Here is a 13,217-nt window from a genome sequence, read left to right as displayed (position 1 = left end):
ACGCGTTTCGTGCACTAGGCACTTTATCAAGGTGACAAACATACACATTACTGCATAATTTATACTCACCTGAACTGTGCCTCGCGCTGCCGGGTGTGACGTCATCGTCCCGCGTCGCAACGGGTCGCGGTGACGCGGCGTGCACAGCCATTGGCTCGGCCAGTCAGGTGGTATGCTAACTCTTTCTGACTGTCTTTTTTTCAAATTTTTTTTCTAAAACAAACTTTATTAACAACAACACTAAAATAAAAAACAAATTAAAATCACATACGAATAATGTACTAGCAGTAGATCAGCACAAGCATAGCCAGTAAATGCTTAAAACATAAAGGGGCACATTTGGACAGGTGTAAATTTGTAGAGGAATACTAAGAAAAGCCCCATCTATATTGCGTATTTGGTATATACTTGTGCAAGTAATGCTTGATAATTCGTGAAGTGAACATGATCAGCAGTCAAACAGTACAGTAGATACAATTAATGGGAACATTTATTATATAAGAATATACTACTAAAGATGTAATCTGTAGAACACTGATAATAATATTAATAATAATGTCCCCTGTACAGATGACTGTTGTAAGTTGAACCTGATCTCTTTTATGAATAATATGATGTCATTCATATACATGATCATTTATCATACATGAATAACATACATCAAAGGGTATAATAATCTACTCGCATTGTAGTTACAAAAGCATGAACAAGGATTGGGAGAGCAAATAGTAATTGAATTAACTTAAAAGAATAATAATAATAATTGATACCAAAAATGAGAAAAGAGCAAAAACAATAGCCAACACGATATCACCCAGTCTATTTACCACAGCAGACGAGAATAAATCTCCATTACCCAAAGGAATGTTTACATGTACTAACTGTAAAGCATGTGTTTCCATGTATCAGAGTAAAACATTTACATCTACAGTCACAAGAATGACATACAACGTCCCATGTTTCATCAATTGTAACTCCACACACATAGTATATTTACTGAAATGTGGTTGTGGACGTCAATACGTTGGGAGGACCACGAGAAAATTAAAGACCAGAGTCCTAGAACATCTCCGACTGATAAGGAATAAAGATGTGAATCACCCTGTACCAAAACATTTCTCTAACTGTCCATATGGTAATGCCAATCTATGCACGGTTCAAGGTATTGAACATATTCCTGTTTCCCCTAGAGGAGGAGATAGGGTAAAGATGTTAGATAGACGAGAATCCTACTGGATTTTCACTCTGAGAACTAGGGAACCCTTTGGCATGAACATTGATTGGGATATAAGTCATTTTTTTATAATTTAATATATTATTTATACATTTTCTTCTAATCCTTTTTTGTCCACATTGAATTGTATAGTATCATTATTCTATATACTTACAAGTATTAATATTTAGCAATACACTCTAATGTGGAAAAATAGAGTTTCTAATCATGTTACTATTTTTCTCATTTTTGATATCAATTATTATTATTATTCTTTTAAGTTAATTCAATTACTATTTGCTCTCCCAATCCTTGTTCATGCTTTTGTAACTACAATGCGAGTAGATTATTATACCCTTTGATGTATGTTATTCATGTATGATAAATGATCATGTATATGAATGACATCATATTATTCATAAAAGAGATCAGGTTCAACTTACAACAGTCATCTGTACAGGGGACATTATTATTAATATTATTATCAGTGTTCTACAGATTACATCTTTAGTAGTATATTCTTATATAATAAATGTTCCCATTAATTGTATCTACTGTACTGTTTGACTGCTGATCATGTTACTTGCACAAGAATATACCAAATACGCAATATAGATGGGGCTTTTCTTAGTATTCCTCTACAAATTTACACCTGTCCAAATGTGCCCCTTTATGTTTTAAGCATTTACTGGCTATGCTTGTGCTGATCTACTGCTAGTACATTATTCGTATGTGATTTTAATTTGTTTTTTATTTTAGTGTTGTTGTTAATAAAGTTTGTTTTAGAAAAAAAAAATTGAAAAAAAGACAGTCAGAAAGAGTTAGCATACCACCTGACTGGCCGAGCCAATGGCTGTGCACGCCGCGTCACCGCGACCCGTTGCGACGCGGGACGATGACGTCACACCCGGCAGCGCGAGGCACAGTTCAGGTGAGTATAAATTATGCAGTAATGTGTATGTTTGTCACCTTGATAAAGTGCCTAGTGCACGAAACGCGTAGGTGCGTTCGTGTTGCTCCGTTGTCCCTTTGCTGCACTACCCTGCAATAAAACCTGACCTGTTGCTCAATTGAGTGCTTACCTTATCATTTTTTCCGGTCTCACTGGGAGTTGGAAACTGCGGCTGTGCTACACAGCTTCACCTTTCTTTCTGCTGGATACTTACCTGGATGAACTGCACGCCCTGGATATCGAGAAATCCTGCAAGCACCAAGGTAAAGGGCCATAGTGCCCCCACATATATGTATATGGTTACCGGTGCCTCTGATTATTTCATATTGGTTACTAGGGGGGGCTGTTATGGGGTTTCAGTTTGTGGTGGTCAAGTGGACCCCACTAGACTCCTAGCCCTTACCTGACAAATTGCCATATCATTCAAGGACTTTCTCATGTTATCCAGTATTATCTACACATGTTATGGAGGAATTCTGACCGATTTTGATGCATCACAATTACCTTGTTCTTTCATCTTATTAAACCTTTTTCAAACAAATATTACGCCCAGTAACCGCTTTTTTGTTCACGTTTTTGCATTATCTACTGCAAGCATGAGCACACCAAGATCAGGACAGGATTTCGCTGCCAATCCGGACCATATCAGAGGCTTCAAGGTACTGTAGCAAGTTTTTTTGATCGGTACCTACAGTATTTGGGTTGTTTTTGTCCAGTGTGTGACAGCAGAGGGGTTTTCAGTGGGGTGTGAGCTGGTCACGATAGGCACCTTGTGGTGGACTCACCGACCGCCAGTCTATCCTCCCTCCATTTATCCTCCCCGTATATAATATTTTCGTCCACACATACTGTACATGGGCTTTATTAATATCAACACAACTCTTAAAAATCCTGTTGTTTTATGAAATACTTTATTTTCAATATACAGTTTAACCCCCTTAGAACGCTGTGCTTGGGGTCCAAAGAATCACATCGCGCTGTAAGCGGATCACGTTAGAAAAAATGTACCATTGTACAATAAAGTATTCAAGATACCAATAACCGTGTTGTAATGTATTCATAATTCCGAAAATTGGGAGCCACGCTTGCATAGCGGTATAAGCGGATTTGCGTTGTAACGGATCGCGCTATAATGGGGTTGAGCTGTATACATTGGATGTCCTTTTGACTTTTTATTTCTCTGCATCTTGGTAGCACTGTAGATGGGACAGGTTCCCATACTTCATTGGCAGTATACAGTATAGGGATGCATTTTGGTATCCTTTATACAAGAGAAAATACATTTTGTTCTTTGTCTTTTTGTATGTTACAGTGGCGGCTGGGTTGACTCTAATGCGGCCGCCACCGCAATTTTAAAGTAGCGCGGGCGGCGCGGGCTGTCTCCGGCTGAAACCGGGCCGGTTTCGTCCGGTTTTCCCGTGCCTCGGACGCTTTCAATAGTAAGCGCCATTAGCGCTTATCTATTGAAGTGGCCGCCGCAAGGGAAACTCCGTTTTTAAACGAAGAGCGGACCCGCGGCTATCCCGCTACGATCCCGGCCAGCTCCCGGCAAGCTTTAGACTGAGCTTAGCCGGGACAGTATTATTTGTGTAAATGTAATGTATGGCCATTAAATAAATGCTTTATTTTTACCAGTGCCTTGGAAATTTACATTTTAGATAACCTCATGAGCAGTTGAGCAACTGAATCCATGACCGACTTACCAGAGTTCTTAACGAATGAGTTAAAGGAAATCAATTACTTAGTGGCCATTCTTCCCATAATATATTTATGTGTAGGCACATTATACTAAAAAGCAAACATGTTATATTATTCTATCACCACAAGCACTTTATACACTTGGAGTCTTTGTGAGACTCCCTTCCATGCCCTTTTACATTCATTCCATACTGACTCTTGCAGAAAAAAAATAATTCCAGAATATAAAAGGATATTAGTTTGAAGTCGAGGAGGGAGAGAAGATGTTTGACCATTTGTAAATGAGAATCAGGTAATTAAGCGCCATAGTTACTACTGTAAGTAGTGCTCTGCTATAGAACAACTTCCAGCATAAATATGAACCAAAACGCTTAGGAATAAAATGCTGATCTTGCTTTGATTTTTCCCTTCATCCTTTACACCCACACATATTTTATTTTCCATTTATTTTGACAATTCAACCTCTTTATGTGAGATCTGCTGCCAACACATTCATAGCGAACCAATCTTCTTTCAAATTAAAACAGACAAGTACTTCCTCATTAAGGTTACAATTTAGCTGTACCTTTGATCACAACAAAATGCTTATCAGTTAACATCTTCCCAAGTCAGTAATTTAAGAAACATTTGTAATAAAATCACCAGCAATGTATCAGCATGAGTTTGCATTTAGAAGCAAGATAACAGGCATTCACATGAAAAAATAGTGGATTAGGTGAAATAGAAGAACATAAATTGAAAATGTAACCATTGATAAAAACTAAATACAGAGTACACATACTTTTTTTTGTTTCAATCTTTTTATTGCGTATACAAGGATGTACACATTTTCACAGATCGTAGTCCACAGTGGAGTTGAGACAGAATACAGATAACATTGACCTCATAGACTTATAATCATCCTTTTCCTTCTTTGTATTTAAATTCTAAGTTGATTAAATGTTTTGACATTTTGTACGTGACTATTTTTCAACTGTGCCCTCGGGATCATATATCTTGTAACAATTTTGGGTTCCTTGTAAGGAGCTTAGGGTAGACAGAAAGAGATAGAAGAGAGAGAAGAAAGGGGAGGGTAAAGGAGGAGGGTACGGAGGGGGAAAGGAGGTGGGGGGAGGGGGGAGGAGATAATGGAGAGAAAATGGAGATCCGCTCACAGTAGGTGAGGTAGAGGGAAGAACGGGGGGATAGGAGAACGGGAACAGCTAGCTCCATCCCATTTTCTGTTGTTGGCTCTATCGTACTCTGTTCGGTGGGTCTTAGGAGCTACTCTCTCACACGGCCATGCCTGGTGACGGCACAGAATTCTCCTATTTGAACTTTTTGATGGAATAATGTCTGTCATTGCTTAATTTTCCGCAGGTGGGGGTTTGCCCAAGCGAGAAGCAACACCTAATGGCTGAAGCAATCCTAACTGCGTAAGCAGCTCTCCAGCATCCTGCCCAGGTAGGATCAGGTTGAGCTGCTTTATTTTTTTATTATTTATTGTGGAATATTTTGTCTTCTTTAGACGTCAGTACTTGAATTGCTGGTGATTACTGAGTATTTTTCCTTATAGTTCTAATATTTGTCCACTATGTGGTTATTTCCTAGTGGAGGAGGTAAGTGCAGGAGGCAAGTGCAGCCACCTCTGCAGTTCCGCTTGACAGGAGATGGTCTTCCTGCATTCCCTCTGGGTCCCCCCCGCTCCACGGATCAGCATCGGAGTCGACAGGCAGAGCGATTGGCGGTGGCCACCTTGAGCCGATCAGGTCAGTGCACAGCTCGCGACTGCCTCCGTCCGCTGATGCACCCTCTGGACACCAGGGGGGAGGGGCAGTGTACCCCTGCAAGCTCTCTCCCTGCCGTGGACCAGCTCCTCTTCTTAGGTTCTGCGGCCTTCTTAGTAGGAGGGGGGAGATTCGTTCTTTAATATATTCTGGAGACAGATAGGAGGGAGATCTCTATGGGGAACGCACCTGTGGAAGTCAAGCTTCAGTTGCAAGCAAACCTCCCACTGTGTGTACCAGAAGATGTAAGATGGCCACCTCGACCCTTCTCCAGGAATCTCTGCAGCTCATCAGATTTCTTTCTGCAGTATTTAGTGATAATATCTAAATCTCAAGAGGTCTACAGCACCTGGGCCCACCGGTTTTATTACTGAGGGTAGACCCAATCTGTGTTAGAAGAATTAAAATCCCTTATTCTGTTTTGCTGCCATTTTAAGGGTTTCAGCAGTGTCTTCAGTGTTTTCTGGGCCTCCTTTCAGCTAGAGAGAATATTCCCTCGCCTATATTTATGTTTGTAGGGGTTTATGCCTATTTTTTACCCCCTTTAATCTCCCTTTTTTTAAATCTTGGGACGGAGCTCTTGTGCCGCACGTCCTCCTTGCTTGGGGACTTGGCCATGCCCCCAAATACACATACTTTTGATCAGTTATCATTTACGAAATGTTTGCAATTCATGTTACAGTTTCCAGGGTTCTTGTGGCCAAAAATTGACAAAAATTTCAAGCTTTGTAAGAATGTTTTTGCCAAGCATTAAAGTCAATGGCCTAGAAACATTGGCCTAAAACAATGATGTGTGAAATTTGCATTATTAGTGCAAGAAAATGTGTGATATATTTAGCATGCAATGCATCAAATGTTTACAGCAAGAAATTTGACATATTTAAGACTTGCGTCATGAAAGAGTTAAAATTACCAGACGACCATAATTAACAATTAAAAAAAACATATCGTAAGGATACATCAAATTATACATAAAATCACACCATAGATACCTGGGAGATATGCTAATGAGGTATGAAAAGCATATTTAAATGCCTCACACCCCAAACTTCCTAAAAGGATTTAAATAAGAACTATCTTGACAAGCTTGAGTGATAAAGGAGGTGCTGGTGTCAGGCCCAACAGGGTCTGAATCCAGAACCTCTTGCAGCATGAGCAAACCAGCTGCTGGGTAGCCCTACTCTCACAACATACATTTGAGTTGTACTGCTTACACAACTGAAGGTAATCCGGCTATTAGTTTATCACTCAGGTATCTCAGGTGAACTGGCAACCAGGAAGTAGAAGTAGGCTGCTTTTAAAGGAAGCCACGGAGATAGGGCTATAGGTGTGAGCAGTAAGATGTAGAGATCAACAATATGCTGTCACAGTTGTGCTTCCAGCAGCCGTTTTACAGTAGCTCACACTGTTAGATCTGCTGCAGAATAGCAGAGATTGTGGGTTCTGATCATATTAGGCCTAACACAAGTACCCCCTTCTTCACAAGGTGCCTTTGGCTTGTAAATATAGTCCTTATGAAAATTATTTTAGGACATTTCGTATGTGTGTGTTATTTAAATATACTTTGCCTCTCTTCTAGGTATCTAAAGTGTGCTCCTTTTTGAGCGCAGGTGTTTCTCTATATGTTATATATGTGTATTTAGTGCTTGAGACTCTACTAAAATAGCTCTCTCCTTCCTTCAAAACCCATATTTCAGGATGTCATGGGTAACCAGGTTATTTACACCTTTTTACCGGGATCATTCATTGAGCAAAACAAGGTAATTAAATAAATTTTGACAAAAAGACACACTTACTTTGGGACTGGGGTCGAAAACTAGATTTCCCTAGGGGCAGGGAACTCTATGGGATGGTTTTACACTCTCCGGGACTTTGCCCGGAATCTCCTGGAATCCAAATCAGCATAAAGTTCCATACGCCACCTCTACGTTCTCTTCTGAGAACTTGGTCTCTCTTGACTGCAAGTTAGTCCAAATCTCCTGGAACTCAAATCAGCATAAAATCCCAGCTGCATCCGCTACGATAGTTTCTGAGAACTTGGGAGCAATATTTGAAACTTCGTCAGACAGGCTTTTCAGGCTTGAAATCGAAGCCGGTTGGTTTGCTATTCGCACAGAAGCAACTTTGAAAAGCCCGCCCGCGCTCTTACTACCGGAGACTACAAATATGATTGGCTCATCGATTCTTATAGTATTCTCAGCTTCAGTCACAAAACTGAGCAGCCAGTCAATGCGTGGGAACTTTCCCAAGTAATCAATCAGAGCCAAGCTGGCTAGAAAATCTGGGTCAGCGGGAAATCCGAAATAGCCAAGAGGTATGCGCAAGCCTGCCACCTCTCTCCCTGTCTATCTCAATGCCACCCACTAGGCAGGCTCCACCAAGTCTGGCAGAACAAGTGGCATCCTGGAGGACTGCCGTTGATCTCCAGACCTGGTAATCCGCCTTTCCCCGCTGACCAAATGCTACTCATTCCTATGGGCATCTTCTGGCTGCTTTGAACTCCGATATCCAGCAGACTTACCGTCGCCAATGGGTTAGCTTGGGCAGCCTGTTTGGAAATCGGTTCTGAATGTAAAAAGCACATTACATTATCAAAGTATATTTTACTACCCTTCTGAGTCTTGGGGGACAGGGGACAGAAAAGGAAAAATGTTGTCGTTTTATTTCTATCTGCTTTTTTCCCCACACACTTTCCCTTGAACTCAGTCTGGACTCTCAGAGTTTTTTGTTCTACAAAAACAAGGGTAAGTGAGGAATGGGAGAAGGTGTAAGGAATCTGGTCTGTATCATGTTAATGTAATGGTGCTTTGCCCTCTTTTTCCTTTGTTTGCACCAACACCCTACTCACTGACTCAATATTTTGATTTAAAGTTGCCTGCTGTTTCATTAACTAAATGAGTTCTCTAATGAATAAGGATTAATTGGTCCAACATACTGCAGCTCTATCTACTCCCCACACAGAAATACAATAGTAAGCAAGTTAATATTTTCAAGATACATAACATACTGCACACACTTTCTTTTTAATTTAGCAGTTTTACATGAACTACAGTACAATTATGTGTTCATGCCCACAATGCACAACAGCGGCTTATTTATTTTAGAATTTGCATGATGGGGGGAGGGGGGATTTAGGGGCGTCTGGAGTATGGGGTTGAAGGTTTTACAGGCTGCTTATAGCAGCACGGTGGAAATCATCGGGTCTCCTTTGCTGAACCACATTTACTTCAGCTCTGGTATTCCCCTGCTTCGCTAAACATAGTACATACCTCTGAAGGTACTGAGAGGTATACTAAATAAAGAAGCAGTGGTACTGTGTGGTGTAAATAGAGAAGCACTGGTACTGTGGGGTGTAAATAAGAAGCGCTGGTAGTGCGGGTGTAAATGATGAAGCAGTGTTATGTCATCCCTTGCAGCTTTCTATTGTACCCCATGACACAGATTTTTTACATGGAAAAGCTATTTTAAAAAGTTGCCATGTTTATATTTTAAAATGTGTCATATTATGTACATCGTTTTGTAATATATAATATAATATTATCGTTTTGTAATATATCAATATCATATTATACAGTATATTTTTTTAAGGAAAGGGGAGGTGGAATCAATGCTACAGTATAAGTAGTACAAGCCTGCCAGACTCTATAGCCTTTATTACATGAACAAATATTGATATGGTACTGCATACTGCATGCATTAAAATTATAGCCAAGAAGGACATATCAATAATATGGGCTAACATCATATTATTAGTATACCACTGGTATATTGAGAGGTATAGTATATGGTAGCTACTACCCACACTTATAAATACACATAGAATAATGGGGCTATCATGCTTTGTATACTGCATCAGAACTGCATAATAAAGATCAAAAGACTCAGGGTGAAGATGTTCGCATAATGGAACCAAACATTGGTCTACTTTTTTCATACACAATATAGTTATTTGAATGGATTTATGTGCCTACTGTACTTGCCTTATTTTTTACAATAAAAGCATTCTGCAGTACTGACGCTCAAATATAGCACTTAAATCCCAATTGTTCCAATTGTCTCTAACATTGTTTAATGCAAGACTTCTAGTTTCTGAGTCGGTTTCATTTGCATGATATGGTTCCTTACTTAGACCCATAGCGGGGCTGACAAATGGGGGACAGTTAGTTCACCTGCGCATGCCCATATTCCTTGTTTTTAGGAGGCTTTATTACACATTGTGTGATTTAAATCAATTGATCTCTAATTTCCCCTCATTTTCTCTTTGGGTTGAATAAGGGATTGTCATCAATGCAGGCTTGTGAATATCTGCTGCTACCAAGAGAGTAGCTTGGTGCTTGGGAGCCCACCATGTAACTGTTATCAGTATGCTCTGGGACACTTGCTACCCTCTCCAAACAAGTGTTGCTAGGTGGCAATCCTTTCCCTTAAACAAACGAGGCTTGTCGTTATAGTTCCTTCAGGAATCCTTGCTTCTTTCCTTTGATAAATTGATCCTCATACTTCTCTACTTGACCAACATTTGCTCTATATTTTCCTTTCAGACATCACATGGGGTTTTTGTATCAAGACAAAATTGTGCAATTCTAGAACAAAACAATTGCCCCAGATTATCAAAAAATCCTCCAGTGCAGTGTTCATGCCTTCCTCACCACTGCAGTTAGTAAAGGGTTAATTGACACAAGACAATTTGTATCAAAAATTCCAACTACTGTATGTATTGCAATGTAATATTCTTAGCTGTTACATTGGGATGCAGCTGCATTGCCAGCTTTTGTCGACATTTTGCTTCAACTTTGTCAATTTCGACAGGTTATTTATCTGTGTTTTAGCCACTCCCTCATCATATGTAATTTGTATTGTATATGTGAAGTTTTAAAAACAATTTTTGTGCGTGGATTTGTTTTATTAAGTAAATGTGCAGTCCATTTTTTTTTAGCTTATTTAATATTGGACATGGTGAGACACAGACTCATTTTTCTTACAGATCAGAAATATATATATTTTTATCTGATAGCAAATATAATTACTGTCTCACAAAGACATGAAAAAGAGTACGTTCTTCCAGTTGTTTTTTTGTTAGTAGAAGCACATTTTTTTATCTTGCCGCATAAGAGGCAGCAGTAAAATTGACTACTTTTGTCATGAAAAGTGTTTGCAAATAAAAAAAATATAGTACGATATTTTGGTGCACAATAGATTTGTATAGGCGGGGTGAATATTTGTAATTGCAATTAGTAGGATGAGTTTGATTATGCACTAGTCATTAGTTAGTTTGAGTAACAGAGGTCAGGCGTTCAGTGGACTTCCTTGTGGTGTACTAGAATTGAAAAGGGGTGAATTATCAGATTAAATTGATGACTGGATTAGAGGCCAGGGACAATTAGCATTTTGCTGGATTGGTGGCCAAGGGAAGTCTAATCTAAACAGACCAGTGGAATAGTCATTTGGCTTGATTTGCAGATGGTGGAACCGGGCTAAGCTGAATTTTGTTAAACATGGCACACTCCCACTTTTGTTAAATTATGTATAGTTGATTTATTGAATAAAGCTGTGAAACTACAAGCCAACACCTGTACTCTCAAATAGTTTTTTCAAAATTTGTACAGATGTAACTGTATCGAGAATTTTTTTTTTAGTAAATTAATATTCAATAAACAATGTTCTGACAAAACGTAAGTCCGCCCTCGAGGAGGAACTGTTCCAGGGAGCAGATTGACGGAACAGTCAAAAGGAAGATGAGGGGGTAGTTCCTTCACCTGCTTTTTACTGAAAACGTCTTGAAAGCCTGGTAGGCCAGAGGAATATTTGACACTGCCTCTTTGGAGCTATGAAGGTTCCCCAAGGAGTGGTGTATAACCATACACTTGAACACATGCGGTCACCTGACCCGATAAACAGTCGATTCGTGGGTTATGGACTCATAGCCATGGGAGCCCAAGAATAATGTTCGTGCCTGGGGAGTGAATCACATCCAGCTGTATGGGCTCAAGATAAATTACTCCAAGAAGAAGAGTCTCCTGGATGACCCGGGCCCAGCAGTCTGCTGTCCAGAGTCACAATAGTCAAAGGAGAAGATTTCTTCTTAAGAGGAATGCCGACAGAAAGAGCGAAAGCCTAGTCCATGAACGAGCCTGCTGCCCCATAATCCATAAATGCCTAGGTTGACATGGAGCACCCTGACAGGAAAGGCAGATGAGTAACATCAGACGACAGGGTGAAAGAGGAAAGAAATTAGATGTGCCCAGAGAAGATCGTCCCTTCTTCCCTAGACTTTGGCGTTTCCTGACTTCTTGGGACAGGATCGAGCTAATGCCCCTTCTCACCGCAGTAGAGACATAGCTCGGTCATATGTCGGAGGCGCCTCCTCTCCTCCGAAAGTCGCATACCTCCAACTCCATGGGTTCCTCCTTAATGGAAGTTGGGGCAGGAGGGGGGTTTGGAAGAAGATGTAGAACTAACAAGATTTGCAAATCCCACCTCCATTCTGGTTGGCTCTCAGGAATGTGGATGTCCCAGAAGATGCAGAGCGAGGAATTGCAAGGTTGAGGCGATGGAAGCCAATGCAGTATCCAATGTAGCCAGGTGGGAGGAGTGTTTACCCAAGAGTTGCCTTCTCCTCCTATGTGGGGTTCACAGTGTGTGGCCTGTGTAGTGTGTTACAGTCATGTGCTTCACTGTGTACTGTTCAGGAGACAGATCTGCTAGACAGAGGTGGAGAGTAGAGTAACCCATACCTGATATCCGAATTCTGAAGAGTAGAATTGTGAGGTCCGAGGTCAGATCAGGAGAAGATAGGATGTTCATGGTCACTGTTCTGAGGTCAGGGCTGGAGAAGGCAGAGTAGTAGGGGTCACAGTTTTGAGGTCTGGGCTGGAGAAAGCAGGTTGGTCATGGTCACAGGCTGGGATCAGCAACAGGAAGCTACAAGGCAGGCAGGATATGGCAATTAATGGAGTCCAGGGAAACAGAACCTTGCACAAGCAAGGAAAATAGGGGAATGCAGAAGGGAGCAGGCAGGTGCAGGTGTCACGATGTGCTCACTACAAATAAGGCGTGACAGCGGGACGAGGTGGAGATAGATATAAACACCACCCATAGCCGCATGGGCGCGTCTGGAGTGTAGGTTGATCAAGGTAGCTGGGTCTGGGTTGGAGAGGTACGGGTAGTGGATATACTTGCCGGGGTCTGGGTTGGAGGGGTATGGATCGTTGCATGTACCATTAGCTGGGGTCCGGTTTGAGAGAGGAGAGTAGTCGTTGTACGGGTGCCGAGGTCGGGGTTGGAGAGGTGCGGATTGTTGTAGATTTCCGGGGTCAGGAGTTCAGAAGAGTGGAGTCCAATACAAAGCCGGGTCAGGAACAGAGATCTAGGAACAGACGAACAAGACAGGACTGCAAGAGCTAGGAAGAAATGAACACAATGGAACATAGGATTATGCTCAGCCAATGTGCCAGTGGCACAGCAGAGCATATAAAAGGAGAAAGCGACCAATGAATCAGGAGGAGGTGTGGAGGTACTCCAGTAAGAATGGCAGCTATTGGCCGTTCAGGTGAGCAGGAGAGGTACCAGGTACTGATCGGCTGACGCG

Source organism: Ascaphus truei, chromosome 1, assembly GCF_040206685.1.
Source record: "Ascaphus truei isolate aAscTru1 chromosome 1, aAscTru1.hap1, whole genome shotgun sequence".
Taxonomy (NCBI): domain Eukaryota; kingdom Metazoa; phylum Chordata; class Amphibia; order Anura; family Ascaphidae; genus Ascaphus; species Ascaphus truei.
The sequence above is the reverse complement of the archived record's forward strand: the minus strand, read 5'-3'. Positions refer to the sequence as shown.